This window comes from Conger conger, chromosome 3 (genome assembly GCF_963514075.1).
Source record: "Conger conger chromosome 3, fConCon1.1, whole genome shotgun sequence".
Taxonomy (NCBI): domain Eukaryota; kingdom Metazoa; phylum Chordata; class Actinopteri; order Anguilliformes; family Congridae; genus Conger; species Conger conger.
The window spans coordinates 37,549,910-37,569,319 of NC_083762.1; the positions used below are offsets into that span (position 1 = coordinate 37,549,910).

Genomic DNA, 19,410 nt, shown 5'->3' on the forward strand with positions numbered 1-19,410 from the left:
AGGTTGTCAGCTTTATGATGGTCAATACACACACCTTGTGCCTGATTTGCTTCATCGCAACCAACTTGAGCTATGGCCAAAGTTTTATTATCCAGCATTTCTTCTCAGAGATCCATTATCCCGTTACCATCTAAACTTAAAGGGCTGTAGACACTACAGGAAGTCCCGTGTGAGCTTATTTTGAATAAAGATAGTAAGCAACTGTAAGCTGTAAGCAAATACACATTAGGAAATAAACAGAATAAATAAATAAAACAACATTTCTGACGGCCTCCGAAACTAATTTTGACCAGGTTTGAAATAAGTAGGCAAAATCAGCATCCAGTCATTAACAATAATAATATTTTGATAAAAATGATAGCGATCCCTGTGCGTTCACATCACATTAACAACAACAGCATTACTGTGTTCTTTAAAACAAAACCGAACTAAACAGTCTAAATCTGAGTGCAGTTAAAATCCATGGGAATTTCATTTGCAGATTGATGTGGAGTGGTAGCTATCAGTCATCTTATCAGCATTGCTGGTTCTTTGTTCTTTCAGCTCATCAATGGTGGTGCCATGCTGTGATGTAAAGGCTGTGTGGTGCTTAGGGGGTCTCTGGTTTCTGTTTGGCTCCTCAGCGGTGAACACCAATCATCAGGCATTAGAACTGTGAAGGAATGCCTTTTAGGATATTTCACATGCAGTCCTCCAATTAAATGAATCCGAGATTACAGGGCTGAATAATGCTAACAATTAGGAGGTTTGTTTTTGTGTGCACCAGCTTTTCTGTGGCTTACTTTCACTGTCACTGGCGAGAATTGGCGCTGGTTCAATGTGACTAATAGTAGTCCTGTGCTTCCTCTTGGTGTGATGCCTGTGCAGGAGTTGAGCTGTGCTTCCTCTGGGTGTGATGACTGTGCAGGAGTTGAGCTGTGCTTCCTCTGGGTGTGATGACTGTGCAGGAGTTGAGCTGTGCTTCCTCTGGGTGTGATGACTGTGCAGGAGTTGAGCTGTGCTTCCTCTGGGTGTGATGACTGTGCAGGAGTTGAGCTGTGCTTCCTCTGGGTGTGATGCCTGTGCAGGAGTTGAGCTGTGCTTCCTCTGGGTGTGATGCCTGTGCAGGAGTTGAGCTGTGGTTCCTCTGGAATTTGGCCTGTGTGGAATGTTTCCCCTGTTTGTGTATGATATCATTATACCCATACTGTACATTTTCCACAAAAATGTACAAAAGCAGACTTGTTTATAGGATACAATATTGCCATAGCTTATAATATCACTTATATATAGTTATTGTACTTTTCGGGGTATTCCAACTGCCAACCGTGGTTTGCTAGTTGGTAAGTTTATGGAACTTACTGTGCAGTAGGGTCCTCAATGCACTTGTCCCTGGGTGTGATTTGCACTTTATCATATGTCGTTCTGGATAAGAGCGTCTGCTAAATTACTGTAATGTAATGTAATGTGCTTTTATGTATATAAGTATCTTTGCTGATTGTGTGTGCACAGACAAAGGTCCTCTCTAAAAGATGTAGGCTATTATTTCCTTCTTCAGCAGATTGAATTATCTACCATACAGTAGTTGGATGGTGAGTCAGCGATAAAAGGCCTAACATTATGCAATATACAGTATTTACTAGCCTAATGATACAGCCCACATTAAATCTGTTTGCACCACAATGCTGCTTGGTGATTCTAAATTGCAGAAATTGTTTTGATGAACTGTCTTCGTTTGGTCCAGAACTGAGACAGGAACTTGATAGAATTAGGCTAGCTGGGGTAGGTGGGTTGAGCTTGACCTGAGCTAGTTAAAGTCTGCCTGCTCAGCTTTTCACAAGCAACTGGGGAAACATTTAATCTCAAAGGGGAGACAGATTTCATGTTCAGATTATTATTTATATTTTTTTGGAATAGATAAACAAAACATTACAGTGAAATATCTTTCATGTCTCCATTTGTGAGGTATATCTGTTTGAGAATGCTGTTACCGTATGAGAAGTTGAGCTCTTAAATGTACACAGGTGGTTTATCAAATACCTGAGATTGTACAATGGCCCAGCACATTAAGGTGCAAGACATTATTACAGAAACTCACTATCCACCTGTTCCGTTTCAACAACTATTTTCGATTTTTGCTGTTTATTCCATGCTTAAAGAGCTTGAACTGTATGGTGCCAAATTGTTTAAATCCTCGTTATACAAGTGCTAGGCAAAGGGTGCAGGTACTTGTGCCTGCCACTGCCAAACGCAGGAGTTGTGAACAGTTGACAACAATTCCCTGCTGCAGAAGTTGTCAATAAGCAGCAGCTAGTTGAAAAGTTGTGTTACTCAATTACTTTTTGGATTAAGGCAGTCAACTCCCTGGAGTCACGTCTGTCATTTTGTTGAAAAGCTAAGTGGCAAACCCAAAATCTAGAGCAGACATCATACAGCAGTCTCAGGCTTTTGACTTACTCCATGTTTCTGAGCTAGCATGTTACCATTTGGACCAGCTACACCGCTAGTGCTACATTGTGGGCACTGCAGTATTTATTTTAAACAACGTTTTAATCCTCATTTGGGTAATTCCATGTCAACTCAACATACATTTTCACCACATCGTCACAGTTTTTAATGAGATTTAGCATGCTGATTTGGCTTTATAAGAAACCCCTGGAACTGAAATTATCCTTTTCATTTTGCACTAATTTGTGCAAATGACTTTAGCCTGTGCCCTATCTCAATTACTGTAGGTCGCAGATAAATAGTTCTTATATCAATGTATAGGTCTTTACCAGCACTATCTTTTGCATATATTTTGGTTTTGGTTCACTGATTCCTGGTTAGTGAAGTTTATCACCATCTGCCAGCTTGGCTGGTGTTGGGGTATCGAGTTAAAGCAAGACAATAAACAATAAATGAATCCAAACCAGATTTTTGAGAACATTTTGTTGAGTTATTTGAAGTGTATTTTTTTTGTGTTGAGCACAAAGCTGTTGATGCACCTACACTAAGCATTGTAAACCCACAAGATCACCTCTGTAAGCTTCTAAAATATACATCACTGTCGTGGCAAACAAAGTAACAAAAAAATGCAGTAAACCTGAAATAATATGACTAACTCCAGAGAGTCTACTGTACCTTTAAGTGGCTGGGATGGGCAGACCTCATTGGCCAGAGTAATCACTAATGGGTGATGGGGTGGAGAATACCCTGCCAGCTGAAACTCAGCCTCCATGCAGCGCTATGTTCAAGTATGGAACACCTGCAAGGTTTGGCCAGGAAGTGCTGGCCCAGTGCAGGTTTGAGTCTGGGTAATGGGCTCACATCACTGCAGAACTGTGTGTTTTTGTGTGTTTTAATGCTAATGTAGTTGCTCTGTGTAAATGCTTGAGAATTTTGTGCCAGAACACTTTCTACACATTATCAAAAAACTAAAGTACACGCCTTGTAAATGCAAGAAACAAGCCCAGAACACTTAAGCACCTGTCTCAAGGAGACTTGAGATGGAAACACATTTCCGTAAACCAGTTAATTTACTGTATTCTGTGTTTTTACTGTATACAATGCCATTTTTATCCTTTCCGCTATTATCAGTAATTATTGGATGTGTTTCAATGGCTGCCCCTTTGTTTTTTGATAATTATCATTCATCACTTGAGAACATTGAAGGACTTGAGGATGATTAGATGGGGGAGATCAGATGTGTCTCTTCCTTTCTGATGGACTTCATGAGTGCAAACCATGGTGCTTCCTGCCAAGACTGCAATTACTATGTAATTTGATGCTGCTTACTGTATGTAGTCATGATTTACACTATGATCAGCTTCAGAATTTATATTCAGTACAAACGAAGGCTGCAGTTGATTAATGTTGGTGAAACACCTTACGGCACTCAAAGACAAGTTAACTGGTGACAGGCCTACAGGCAAAAGGGACAGAGCTGTCTGTGACTGTAACACATCGTGAGTGTTACAGGGAATATGGTATTTAACCATATGGTATGCTTAGCTTATTATTGTATAGATCTATACTAAAACACCACCTTATTTTGTGGAAGTTTACATTAACAAACAAAGCACTAGAACCTATGAAGTAATTTGTCAGTTTGTCCAGGCTTGAAATGTGTTCTCTTTATCCTAAGGTGGGCACTGGGTTGGATCATAAGTTTCCATAAATCTTCAAGGTGAACATGATGACAAACATCTATGAACTGACAGCTCTTTGTGTTGAATGCAGTGATTAGATTAAATTATTAATCTATTGGTATGCAAGTAAAGTAAAGTAAACCTGTGTTTATCCACTTCGAACCAGGTTCTCAACCAGGTTTGCTTGTAACTAACCATCCCTTCCTTATTCCTTGCTGAAGTGACCATACACATGTATTCGGAACCTCTTGCTTTTGTAGAGGAAAGAAACACTGGTGACTCTTGCAAGATTTCAATAAGTATGGTTGAAATACCCACAAACGTGATGTAATCTAAAATACATTCAGGTATTTGCTCCATTTCAGTAGAATAATCTTCATTAGGATCTATGGGTTTGGGTCACTGAATTGTGGGACCTTAGAGACAATCAATCAATTAAATGAGCCACAGGTGGACTCCAATCAAGTTCTAGACACATCTCACGGATAGTTAAAGAGAACAGGATGCACCTGACCACAAATGAGTGCTACAGCGAAGGGTCTGAATACATGAATGACTTCAGTTTTGAATCTTGCTTCACTTTGTCAATATGGGTTATTGAGTGTAGATTGATTGGCAAAAATGGCCAATAAAGTGTCCAAAAAGTGAAAGGGTCTGAACTCAGTAACACTGTAACTCAAACAGTTTGATCCTCTGAAAGCTTGGCTTTTAAGGAAAAATAGGGAGCTCTCTGGTCCAAAGTGTTGGTATGAGAGCAAAAAATTAAAAAAAATATGTGCAGAGCCTGAGTTAATTACTTTCACCAAAATTTGAAGGACGTGTCTGGTGGGGACAGTATATCTCCGGCAAAACCCTCACTCTTGTTCATTAACTCAGGAACACTCTGGCTTATGCTTGTGACAGGAAGCACACTATCACTTGTGCTGCTGCCAGTGGTTTAGAGTAATAAAACACATTTTCATATCCGCACATAGATTCGGCACATGTTTAATTGCAATGCACTGTAGTGTTTGAATAAATATTGTAAAATCATAAAGGGGATGAGAGCACGGTAGAGTATGTGGCAGCCAACAGTGTGTCATGTGATAGTCCTGGGAAGGGCATTCTTTGATCCTTTTCATATCTAGCATCAGTGCATGTATACTGACTCACTAGTCTAATCAAGAGTTGAGTTCTTTAGTGTTGACTGTATTTAGGTGGAGCAGTGCAGACCCAGTTGGAGCAGTGCAGTCCCAGTTATCCCCTGCCATCTGCTTGTAAGCAGCCTTCACCCCCCTCTCCATCGTGTTCAGAGAGCTACTTCCAAGGCCAGGCAGAGCTCTCCTCTGAATGCCTTCCCTTCCAGGATTCACCCCTTGCCTTCCCTCTTACAGAACAAACCATTAAACGGAATACAGTGATTTATTTTCTATGCGGCTTCCAAAAGGCATGTTAACGTAAGATCATAATTGTTAGGCCGCGTCCAGAGTACAGTGAGGGCAGTAATAAGTGTCCCTTATCATGGGGCCTGTATAAAAGTAAGCGCGTGATGTAAATTTTCCTGACAGCTAATGTCAGGTGGGGTGACATAGAATGAGATGTTCCTTTTGAGGGGTTGTCATTGCAACCTTGTGCCTGGCACAACCGGAAATGTTCGAACTGCATAGCATCAAGAGTCCATCCGATCCGAGTTGGATAAGAGAGGCTTCATGACTAAAGTCTTAATTGGCTCATTGTTGAAATTAGCCTGCGCTCCAGTGTGTCTTACAGGATGAGGAATGACTGGGGAGTCCAATCATGTGCTCATTTAACTCATAAATACAATTAGGAAAAATGGTCTCCAGTTGTGGCACAGCAGGCGAAGATGCTAAGTTATTGTTATTTTGTGCTCCGTAGAAGTATGGATCTTTCTTAATAAATTTCACAAACCATATAACCTTAACGCTTCTGCTATGCTGGAGGACACGCTGCCCATAGAACTGTATTTTTCAGGCAAAAAATACAGGCTAGTTTTTTCAATCTCAGGTCAACAACAAAACATATAAATACAGCGATAACACAGTTTAATTGAAGTTTATTTCTGCGCAGTTTATGGTTGCTCAGAAAGGTAAGGTTGGAGGTTGTGAACAGGAAGAAGAGCAAGGTGGATTTGCCACACCAGAAAAATGATTCATCTTATCCCAGCTTGGAAGTATCTTTCATTTGTTTGAATTTTTTCACAATCCTAAAACTTTATGTTTGTTTCCAGTATTTTCAATGTGGTGTCAGACTTTTGGACCCCACTGTAAATATATATTTTTAAAAGGATTTTGAGTGGATAGGAAAACTTATCCTAACTGGTTATATCCTCTTTTCTCTTTTCTCTTGGACGTAAAGTCATTATAGTCGATAATCAATACTGAAAACAGGTATACTCGTGGTTACTGTCTTTCACTTGGCATTGTAGCTAGTTTACAACCTAGATTGCTACTGAAATATCCATCCATCGAAGCATCCATCCATCCATTATCTTAAACCGCTTATCCTGAACAGGGTCGCAAGGGGGCTGGAGCCTATCCCAGCATACATTGTCGCCAGTCCATTGCAGGGCACACACACCATTCACTCACACACTCATACCCACGGACAATTTAGACTCTCCAGTCAGCCTAACGTGCATGTCTTTGGACTGTGGGAGGAAACCGGGGTACCCAGAGGAAACTCACGCGAACACGGGGAGAACATGCAAACTCCACACAGAGAGAAATGGCACACCTGGCAGTCTAGCTGGTGTATAATGCTGTAATCAGTGATCGGCAAGTATTGTACCAAACGTTTGTGCCTTATGTGCATCTCTATGGCAATGTGGTGACTTGTATGATTGGTCCAGCTTCCCAGGTCTTATGGTGAGCTATTGGTGGCATGATCTCTCAGTCTGCTAACATGGGTGACTCCATTAGCAGGTCTTCTGTTAGCACATTAATTATTCTCGCATAGTCGGAGGGGCCATAATATGATCTTTGCTCTACTTCCATAAATAGCCATGGAACCTCTGCTGCACTATATCTGTTAACATCTGACCCAGCTCTCTACTGAAAATAAACCATTCTTGCCCAGCACTAGGCTCAACTTTTATTATGTTTATTTACAGACACAAAGAGAAAACCGGCCTTTGAATTGTCTGCTCTCAGAAGCATTGCCACATTAACATGAGGTGATTTTTGAAGTGAGGAGAGAAACCACACATGGGCCTCTGTGTGATTTTAATGGTGATTCAACAAGTTACCATGGTGATGTCTGACAGTATCTTTAGACAGTTAACAGGGCTATGGTCACAAGGACCATAGCTGGGGTTTGAGTTAAAATGTGACCATCATTTCATGGACTTCATCTGAACCCCATCTCACCCCATACCATGATTGTATATACATAGATCTACATGTAACAATCCGTTATATTATCAGAATCACAGTACTAATAAAGATAACATATTTATCCACAGGATATGAATGCACTACAGTGAAACTCAGTAGTTACTGGCAGTGGATGGTTTTAAATGTGGTTGGATCAGTTTTCAGGGCAGTACATTGCGAGTGCCACACTAGGCACAAACACTATTGCCCATCAGCAGAGGGGGCATGATTCCAGATTTAGACTCTTTGCAGCAATTCTACCTTAAAAGCAGCTATTTGATGGCGTCAGTGCTATATCTGTTGAATGGCTGCTCACAGGTAGTCCATATTCTGCTCACAGGTAGTAGATAAATGGTTGCAACAAATATTCTGAACCTGTGGCAAGCAGGTTAAGCCAGTTAAGGTTGTGTCATGGCTGCACCCATAAATACATGAAATCCGTCTCTTACCAGGGCCCTTGTCTGAAAGCATTTGTTTGGAATGGTTTAATTGGTCTAGGGCAGGCCTTTAGCTGAAAGGAATTTCTGTGGAGTGGTTTGATTGGTCAATTGAGAGAGGGTTGTGTTGGCATTATTTAGGTGGCAAGTGTCAGCCAAAATGACTTTTTCATTAATTCCATCCGAATGGACCCCAGACCCCTCTCTGTCCCAATCGAAGCTTTGCCACTGCTTAGAAACGGTGCCGTGTATTGTGTTGCCTCAGCTGGGGTGTTTGAGAATATTTCTAGGGCCAGATGTACTTTGATACTGTAGGGATAATACCGCCCCCAAATGCTGAGTGATGATTAGGTCAAGAACATAGGTCCCGGAGAAGTGGGCCAATGGTCCAAACATCTCTGTTAACATCCGTCCCCCTCCTCTAATGTCCACCGCAAGGCCACCCAAACCAAAAGATCAAACCTGTAATTAGCACTCTATGGATTAGTAGTTTGAACTGTCTGTCCTGCCGCATGGTATTCAGGCCATTCAGAGTCATGCAGGGACAGGGTTGCCAATGGAGGCCCTGAGAGAAAAATCACCGAGGCGGCCATTTTCTCTTTCGCTCGATCCTAAAACAGAGGAAGGCCATTTCAGCAGCTCCTCTCACCATACCTGCAGTTAAAATGCCCGTCTGCTTCATTCCAAAAGTTTTCCCATGTGCAATGTACAATGTCCTCTTTCGGTTAGAGAGCGAAGTTTGCCGGGTGGACCTGGTGAGGCTTGGGCGGCCAGTTGCTACTTCATTTCACTCTGCAGTCCACCAGCTGACCATGGTTCCAGCTGATAATGGCACACTTCTGCATCCAGTGCAGGCGGCCGGCCGATGACCGAGCCAGCAGAGTGCATGACGAGGCCGGTGCTACGGCTGTGGCTTTACGATGCGTTTCTAAAGGGATATTGCCGGCTTGATAATTGAAACATTTCACAGTTTCATGTTTTAAGTCTCCGCTCCAAAATTATCACTCATTATATTTTTCACTTTTATAAATGTTTCTGTTCCCTTTCCACTGGGAGCAATGGTCATCCTTAAGTAAGAAGGAGACTTTTTACCAGATACTGTAAATCATCCTCGGTTCAGGCTAGATGCCACAGTGTCATGTCAAAAATGTAAAAACGTAGTTGGCTTGGAATGATGCATTTGCACTTTCCTTTATCATTTATTTAACCCTCTCTCAGGCGGCCTGTTCAAGTTGTCCAGGTGGAGACGCGTCTGCTTCTCACTGTGGCTTCTGTGGTGCTGACAGCTGTGTGAGTGATCATGGACTCGGCTGACTCATCCCCATGTCTTCACTTCTGCCTTAACACAGTTTGAGCAGAACTCTGGGTCCTCTTGTACTGCCTTCATACTCTGATGCCTAGGTTGTCTCTTTTTTCAAAATAAATAAAGATTTATATTCCCAAGCCCAACACTTTGAGGTATTCGACATGGTCAGTGAAGGACTTCACAGCCATTGTCAGGTTTCCAAACACAGGAACCAGTAGCAAACTCGTATTTCCAATAAGTGTTTTTATTGGAAGAAGGGCACGTTAAACAAGCAATGGCCCAACATAGGCAAATGGGAACGTCAGAGATAAGGCGGTTGGTAATCAAAAGTTCAGGCAAAGGTTTGTGACCGGTGCAAACAGACACAGAGGGGATAATCCAAATTGTAGTCGATAAGGCAGCCAAGAGTTTGTTTACAGGAAGACAATCGGAGCAGACAGAAATACAAAACGAAAACCAAAAATCCAAATGTCCAAGCAAAGTCCATACACCGCAGGTCAGAATCAGACCGAAGGATAGTCAAGGAATCAGTGTTCGGGGGTCACAAAATGGGTCGGTACACAAACAGCGCAGACAGCAAAACCACTGGGGAGAATGGCAGGAGCACATTACAATCTGGCAACAAACTAACAAAACAGGCAGGTATAAATAGACATAATGAGGGGGAAATGATAATCATGAAGTGAAGACAGGTGAACCGATTGAATGTCAATGAATGAACAGAAAACAGAACTACAGAAAGCGCCGAGAAAGCATGTGACTTAGACAGAATACAGAGACAGAAAACACAGATCATGACACCTATAAGGAGAGGATCTGGCCAGTTATGATGGGGCTGATGTTGTCAGACTTGGCAATCTTTTGCGATGTACCAGTCAGCATAGCCTCAGTTTTACACCTGTTTAGCTGAAGAAAGTTTCCCCCCCATACATTCTCTCTCCTCCTCTGAGCCGTTAACCTGGTTTTCTAAAGCAGAGATGGAATTGGGGTTTGTTTTAACATGGATAAAGTGCACATTCTCAGATTTTATTAAAGGGTATTCTTAGAAATTTTAGTTTCACCCTGTAGAAATTACAGCAGTGTTTATACATACTCTAGTCACCCCCATTTCAGGGCACCATAATGTTTGGGACACATGGCCGGTGTTTGTAATTGCTGAGGTGTGTTTGATTGCCTCCGTAATGCAGGTATAAGCAGCTCTCAGCCCTTTCCTCTTTCCTCTTGTCTTTCGATCACCTTTGGAAACTATTATTGTTGTTTATCAACAATAATAGAGCAGAACAGAGCATGCCTTTCATGTACTGAAGAGAACTCAAGGGCACTAGCCCCCGAAACCAACATAAGCTAAAGATGGCTGCAATACAGGCCTGGCAGAGCATCACCAGAGAAGACACCCAGCAAGTTCATGAATTGCAGACTTCAAGCAGTCATTGAATGCAAATGATATGCACCAAAATACTAAATATGATTACTTTCATTTACAGAACATTGCTGTGTCCCAACCATTATGGTGCCCTGAAATGGGGGGAATATGTATAAACACTGCTGTAATTTCTACATCGTGAAACCAAAATGTATACAAATTTTCTTTATAAAAATTTGGCAATGTGCACTTTAACAACATATGATTTTTTTTTCTTACGAATCTCAAATTGTACAGAGGCAAATGAATAAATGTTGGGTCTTTGTCCCAAACTTTATGGAGGGCAATGTAAGTGAAAGTGAATGCTGCATTGCCTTATTGCCAAGAGGGAGCAGGTAAATTAGAAATGCAATTGGCTCCTACCCAGACTGTGGAGAACTCCATAACTGACAGCTGATGTCTCGGATCTGGCCTCTCCTAGCGTCACAAATTGGCATCTACTGTTAATGATGAAGAAAGCCATTTTAGTGCAGTTCCTCAGAGAGCAGTGTATTCTCTAATGTGCTCAGTGTGAATTCCATTATCCAGAGTCAAAGGCATAGATCAAGGATGATTAAGATGAATGGGAACCCACAGTCAGTGGCCATGTGCAGTTTGTTAGCGACTTTAACCAGCATTGTTGAAATGGTCTGAATCCAGATTGACAAATATCACAATGCTAACAGGAGCACAGATATGACTGGAGCTTGTTTGTCTTAAAGGATCTCTTGTTTCTGTCTGAAATCAGGGTAGTTCCATCTCACGATTGTTTGCAGTAAACAATGATGAAGCTCGCCAGAGAGAAGTCATAGTTTCGATCCTAACCACTGATGCAAGCCAGCATGCTAGAAAAAGGCAATATTCTATTTCCATCAGCAGTGCCCTGTGGTCAGTCGATCCATAGTTATTCCTCCCTCTCCGCCAGCACAGGGTGGGGCACGGATATGGGTAGTGTGCCAGTGCAGGGGACCGAGCCCGTAACAGCATTGTCGCATTAGATGCCACTCACAGCAATTACATTACCTTTGAGCTAAGATTTGAAATTGATTTTTGGCTGTAGCGGCCTTAAATTAACTTCGCTTTCCTTGCCTGTACACAGAGGACTGATTTATTATGTATTGAGGCCGGCTCTTATATATTATGCTCAAAACGATTTCAGTTCTACCATAAGCTTTTATTAAATTATATCTTGTATCAATTTTGGTTTCCCCATGTAGAAAGTACAGACCTTTTTATGCGTAGTCGCCCCTCTATTCAGGTTGCCATAGCATTTGGGACAAATAGTTTAACTAGTGTTTCTGATGAGTAAAGTGTGTTCAGTTGCTTCCTTAGTGCAGGTATAAGAGAGCCGTCAGTATCTAATCTTGGTTCTAGGCTTTTGGCTGCCTGTGGATTTAATGGTGTTCGTCAACATGATATCCAGAGTTGACCAACGAAAGTTAACTTCAGTTAATACTCATAAAACTTCTTGAATTTATATATGGGGACCTTTCAATGGTATGAAAGAATGGATACCCTACAACAGAGCTTAAGCAGGTTCTTAAGCAAGCTAAAGCATTTTCAAGCATTCTTTTCAGACTTACACAAGAACACATTGCACACACCCGTCACCAAGCTCAGCATGTTTCTTGCATGCTGACATAATACTCAGCCCTGTTAGGTCAGCCCTGTACTGCTTGTGGCAATAACCACATAAACTAGTCTGCTCAGAAAAGCCAGTGTGTTTAGTCTACATGTGACCAATGTTAATTATGGGCTACAGTAGTGGATGAGTACTACCCTCTATGAAGTCAAATTAGATTCCCTGAGTGAGGCTGAATTCTGACTGATGATTACATGGTTCACTGCATTACGTATATAATGTACATTCCCTGTGTCTCTCTCCTCCTTGAGAGTCCACCCTTTTATTGTGTTCTTCCTCCACCCATCCGTCTGTGCTTTTCACAGTTCGGAGTTCACATGTTCTGGAAGGTTCCACTGAAGTTATGGAATTGAGTGGGAGTTGAACTAATGGGAATATGCTAATATTTTGGAATGTGGAGGTGGGGTGGTTGTGGGAGTAACAGAGCTACTTGTGTTCACAGGTGACCACCTGCCGGTGGATCCGTTCCGTGTCGCCAGCCAGAAGGAGAGAGGAGAGATCAGGAGCCCTGTAAGGTGAGAGCTTTTACACGCCACATGCTTTGACATGTATGATCACGGACACGACAGGCTAGTTTCATTACACATTAAACCTGGTCTAAATTGATGGCCTCAGTCCTGGACTGAATTGAGGTTTGTATGGAGAATCTCAAAATCGAATTTAGTCCAGGACTAGGCTGTGTTTGTGAAACTGGCCCTGAATGTATTAACATCCTGGTATCGGGTAGGAATCTGGCTCCATCAGCAGAAATCTAGTCTTGCTCTTTGGCTCTCACCATGTTTTCAGAACAAACAAAGGGTTTAATCTGCAAAAAAAGTTTAAGGTTTTGTGGGTGCTTTCTCAGATCACCGACTCATTAAGTAATGGTACACGTTAACGCAATTATCAGTTTAAGAATTATCATGCAAGGCTAAAAAAGCTAGCCTTTACACTTTTTTCAGAAGTGCCAGTTTATATACCTAACGCAAATTTTAAATGTACTACATTTTCAATCAACAGTTTTGTGTATGTGTGTATCTGTACTGCAGCTTAAAGGCTATCTCGTGTCAGTTTCTCTCCTGCTCAGCAGTTCTGAGACCATGTGTGCCGTAACACAGGCGTCACTTTGGCAAGCTGTCCCAGATTTACGAGTCACTGGACTAGGCAGGTCAAGGTGGTCTATTGTGAAATTATGCTGCGCTGCATTTCCCCTATCCCTGTGAAATGAGGTTAAAAGCCCATGAGCTAAACAGCACGCGCACAAGGGTCAGTGGTGTGTCAGTCTTCATACCTCCTCCTATCCTAATGCCTACCACCCGCAGAAGATAGGCAGTATGTCATTGCACTGTCTAAACTGCATGTTCAATCATATGCCTGAGGGTGTGTGTGTGTTCTCCATGCCAGCAAGCATGACTATGTGTGCACATGCCTGGTGACTGGGTACGTGTTGGCACATGTCGGGGTGTGCGTGCGTGTATGTATGTGTGTGTTCTCAGTGCTAGCCAGCATGGCTATATGTGCACATGCCTGCTCTGATGCAGTTGTGTATATGTGCATTTATGTTCTGTTTTAGGTGAGTGGGCACGTGCGTGTGGGTGTGCGTGTGTACGTGTGCACGCGTGCATTCGTGTGTGTGCTCGTGTGTGCGCATGTGTATGTTCTCCTGTGCTTTCTCAGTCCCGGCTGGCCTGGCTATGCTGTGGCTGCAGAGCTAATTTTAGTCTGCTTCCAGCCTCCCTTTGGCTGGGCGGTGTGGGATTGAGGGGACACTGCTGAACGTGACTGTAACTCTAGAGGCCTGTAGAAGACCTGAGATGAGAGATGCTACTGCCACTGTGAGGGTGGAATCTTAGACCCAGTTGACTGAGTTACAAAGGTTGATCCATACAAAAGCAGTAAAGCCAACTCGGAGGCATCCGATGCAGGTTTGCTGACATATTGTAGCTATATGTGTAATAGGGCTGTCAATAAACTCAGTGCACAGGATTCGTTTTCTGTGTCCGTGTGTGTGTGTGCATGGTAAATGGTTGGAATTTATATAGCACCTTTCTCCAAAGTGCTGTACAATTGATGCTTCTCATTCACCCATTCATACATGTGCTCACACACCAACTGCGATTGGCTGCCATGCAAGGCATCAGCTAGCTCGTCAGGAGCATTTGGGGGTTCGATGTCCTGCTCAGGGACACATCCAGGGCGGGAATCAAACCGGCAACCCTCTGACTGCCAGACGTCTGCTCTTACCGCCTGAGCCAATGCTGCCCCAATACATTCTGTGCACACACCCACACACAGTAGTGGTGGAAAGACTTGCTTGTTTCTGTTATGCTATGAGTGTGGTGACAGAGACTGGGAGCCCTTAGGTCGAGCCCACACAGTAGTGACGGTGGTGTGACGGTCATCAGAAGATGAGACCCAGGAACAGCATCTTCCTTCGTTAGCGTATGGCACCTATTTAGGGTCCGCACTCCTCACTCTCTGTCAGGGAAGGGTGTCTAGAATAGCTGACCTTAAAATTGCAGGCTCCTAAACATACCTGGGCAGCTAACCGCAGCCACCAATGCATCCCCACCTGTGGTCACAACAAACACTTCAAACTCCTGAGCTGAGCGGATATAATATTCACCATATTCCAAAGGAAAAACTCATATAAAACCTCATGCATGCAATCCCGCTGTAAGCACTGGTTCTTAACCCTTTCAGCCCCAGCCTAATTTTGAAGTGGCTCCACCCAAATGCCAAGGGGGGTTTGACTTTGGTTGAGAAAATTGAGAAAGTTGAGATTTCCAAAAAGTGGAAAGCAGTCTACAAGTTTCATCCAAAATAAGTGGTGGTTTGGAAAAGTTCAGGAAATCCAGAGCTACGCAAACAAACAACACCTACACCTTATGCTGCTGTGAACCATCTAGTGCACTCAAACGTAAAAGTTTTGCTCAGCATTACTCCAGAAAAATCACAAGGTCCATTTTGCTACCTTGGCAGCATCATTGCTCTGTCCTCCCTCATTGAAGATGACATGACCGGTTCGTATCGATAAAAGCCTCAGCTACCTTCGGTCTTCGAGAATGACAACCTCCAGAACTAAGGTGGGAGTTTACCAGTCACTATGCCTCTCCACACTGCTGTATGGCACTGAGGCCTCGGCTGTTTACCTTCTTCCACATCCGACACTTGTGCCTGAAGGACATTCTGAAAAGTCCTCAAGAAAGTTTCTATATGGGTGGCTGATGCCCCTAGAAACCGATGTCGACAGAAATTCCACGACAAAGAATACACAACGGAATGGGCACCTTGCCCAGCTAAATATGCAATTAATATCTAAGTGAACAGAAGCGAACCTGACCTCTAAATGGTACAGTTAAACATGACACATTTCTTAAGATTTTAAAGCAGAACACCTCAAGCTCAGAAATATTCTTCAGCCTGCACGTACAGCATGTTTGAGATCTCTCCACAGATTTTCAATAATATTAAAGTCTGGCGGTGGCTAAAAAAATTACGTTTTGGTTTTGTCAGTCCAAAGCATATTGTTCCAAAATGCTTCAGGCTTTTCAATGTCTTCTTAGTGGAAATTAACCTCTTCATTCTGACATCCTTGGACAACTGTTTAGCGGAACCCATGGTGGTTAACACCAGATAGAACAGCCACTGCAATTGGATACTTTAGGCATGGAGCTACTTCAGGATAAAAGATTTCAGTCCTGGAATTATATTCACCTGACTCATTGAAGCCCTCAATTAAATCACCTGGGTCTGGGCCTTAGTAATCATCTTTTTAAAAAGTAACAAAGTATAATCCAAAAGGGTTCCCAAACTTTTGCACAGGGCCCTTTTAATTTTTGTATCATTTATAAACAATAAGAAATGAAAATAACACGTAAAGATTTATTGTAACAGACATTTAAACCATGGGTGCTCAAATACTTGCACCCCACTGTAAATTACTGTCACAGATGCGTCTTTAGGGGGCTAAGTGTGCCTGGAACTGCCCAACTTAAAACCCTTCAGGCAAACCAACAGAGAGGCCAGAGGCAACAAACACAATCCTGATGCCACGTCTGTTGCCCTCACTTGCTCCATCTGTGGCAAGATCTGTGGCTCTAGGATCAGTCTCCATAGCCACATGTACTGTAGTGGTATCGCTGCAAACCATAAACCATGAACCACAAACCAGCCAGTGCTTCACCATACATATACAATTGTAAGCAATGTCATCTTCTTTTCAATGGACTTCCATAAACAAGTGTGTGTGTGCTGGGTGCAGCGGACAAGAAAACAACTCAATTTTATTGATCAGATTAAAATAAAATGCTGCGTGGAGGCTGACTGGTTACAGGATTTGCATGTTTTGAATTGGTGTATTTTTGCTGATGGGTTTCCTTTGCTTTTGCGCTGTCAACACCATTTATAACCATCTCGGTCTATGCTTTCTGTTCTGACTTCCTCGTGCACATTACAACTCTCTGGAGAAAAGTATTGTGGGAAAGGGGGAAATGAAGCTTTGCTACACCGTGTTCTGCGAAACCTCCAGAGTTAAATAATTGATTCCTCACAATGACCTTGAGAGATCCTGATGCAGAGTTCCGTGATCCTGTAGTGGAGAGATATTACAGGGCAGATTACTGGATGATGTGGCTGTAATGTGGCACAAGCACTTTCATACGAGACAAACATCAAAGCATTTGACCAGTAATCTTAACGTTGAGGTCATTTGAACAAGAATCGATTCTGCCCATCACACATGCATACATGCACTTGTTAAAGGTGGTGATTGATTGATGTGGTTGTCGAATGCTCAGATTTGACACAGATATTCATCAGATGTGAAGACCAATGGTAGATGTAGGAAGAGAGGATAAATAAACATGTCAACCAATGTCCCTCGGATCTGAAAGAAGTCATTCCTGAGTAGCTGAGAATTATTTAAAGAGACTATTATTCAGACTGTAATGATTTGAACCTCACTTTCTTTGAGTCTGGATGAGGATGTTCACTTTGTTCTGGCTACTTTGAGACCCATCGGTTACCAGGGGATGATGGTGATGTTGTGAAAGGCTGCATCATTTCTGGGAATACTGAATGAGGTAAGTGGACAGGGCGGAGCTTAATTGTGTACTTGGTCTTGGACTTGGTTGACTCAAATCTGAGATTAACCGACTTCATACAGGCTTGGTATTGAGTTGCAGTCCATCTGCCTCAATATGACTCGCATCATCCCCTCAGCTTACCTTCAACCACTCGTCTGTTTGCTGCGATGAGGTAGAAGAAATCCACCACCAAGTTCACGTCCACCTCATTACACATTTCCATATACTGTAAGCCTTCCACCTCTCTGCCACAGTTAACCAGTAATTTGCATCAGACTTTCAGCACCGGTCTACACTACACTACCCATCAGTCATGTGCCCCTGCCACTGGTACCTGAGCAAACCATATGTCAGTAGATACACAAGACCTGGTGTGATGTAATTTATTCAGCACACAAGTAGAAAGGTCAAGTTGCCAGTAGTGTCTTTCTTTGTTGGTAGCTGCTCAGTTCTGTTAAGAGACACCCGTGTCTCACAGAACGCCGATCTCACATTCTCAGACATGTCCATCTCACTGACTCTGGCACACCTGCTTGCTGAATGAGGCACATTCTCACGGGCTGAGATGCCATCTCACCTGTCTCTCAGTATGCAGAGTGGATATCACAGTGCTCAGCTGTAGTGCCAGTGGCTCTGTAAATACAAATACATTTCCAGAATGGCTCTCAAAGAAAATGCGTCACCTACATTACTTTGCGAGGGTATTGATTGAAAGCATTGATTAAGTTCAGGGTAAACTTTGTGGTGTGTGTGTATGCATACTGATGATGTGAATCCACTGGGTAGAGTAAGGTGGGTGTGCCATTTGGTGTTAGGGATGATGTCAGAGTTCAGACTTCACTGTTCTGCCCGGTTCAACACAGTGAATTAATTTACGGGTCAATCATTTTTATTGATGTACTCCTTCGTGGACACGCCATACTGGCAAAGAGTGTAATTATCTGATATCAATATTTATCCATATTTTTTTCTTCAGCTATAATCTGATGTACATATCAAATAGAGTCTTGAATGTGAATTGGAGGGAATGTTTTGTTACACAACCCGAACAGACACCATCTCCACTTCATAAAGGCATGGTGCATCTAATGCAAACGCTTTCCCTGAAATGTATCGTCTCGTTGCATGATTGTATTATCTCATCAGATAACATCTGATAATGCTGTACTACATCAATCCCTGCTTGAGTATGTTGATATTTGGAAAATCCACCATTTCATCCTCATGCAGTGATCTTTATTTTCTTCACAAACCATTAGAAGCAATAACAACATGCAGTGTGGAATCCTACTCCATTAACTTAGCACTTTCAGTATGTGCAGCTTTGTCACACTGTCTTAACACCTCCCTTACTGTGGGAGTACGTAAGGTACTCTAGCTTTCCATTGCTAGTGCATCTATATGAAGGATCACACGTTCATTAACACCGAATACAGGTGGAACGTAGGTTACATGAACCGACTCATCTTTTCCCGCAACACATTGGAGCTGGTCCCATATGAAGGTGTTTATAAGGCAGGGGCGTCTTTTTTTTTTAATGGGAAAAGAGATTAACAGATGGAGAGAGGGTGAAGGATTGGGCGTACGTGGAGGGCTGTGCGAAGATGTGGTTTTGATGTCCGTGTACCTTTAGCGAGTGGACTCACAGATCTGGGGCTTGCCCGAGGAGTTGACGCCGCAGTAATTGCATGTCAGGGCACATGAGCAATGGCACTTTTTCCGGTATGAGCGAACAGAGCCCTGGTGAGGCAGGGAGTGATGGGAGAAAGTGAAGGCCACTCTGGCTCAGAGGAAAATAATGTCTCATGAATACTTTAGATTGTCTGTAAAGCCCTTCTTTGTTAGTCTGTAATGAGGCGCGCAGAGGTTTAGAGACACAAGGATCACCGTAAATGCCACCCGAGGTTTTTAAGTGGGAAAATAAATATCTTTTCGGGGATTGGCTGATAAGGCGGATTGTGTACTTCAGGTCGTTTCTGTGTAGGAGTCAGGCGTGGAGCCAGTCCCTGAAGTAAAAGGCGTGTGTAGGAGTCAGTGTGGAATCTGTGAATGAAATAAGGTTGATATCTGGTGGAAC

The 19,410-nt window shown here is 42.7% G+C and overlaps 1 protein-coding gene across 1 annotated transcript in view; it reads left to right on the forward strand.

The window, feature by feature from the left end:
• The window catches only part of LOC133125171 (hyccin 2-like), a 55,577-nt gene that overhangs the window by 1,087 nt on the left and 35,080 nt on the right, over window positions 1-19,410 (forward strand). Inside the window, exon 2 of the mRNA XM_061236923.1 lies at window positions 12,710-12,782. The gene's annotated coding sequence lies outside the window, so the exon portion shown is untranslated. The remainder of the gene's footprint in view (window positions 1-12,709; window positions 12,783-19,410) is intronic.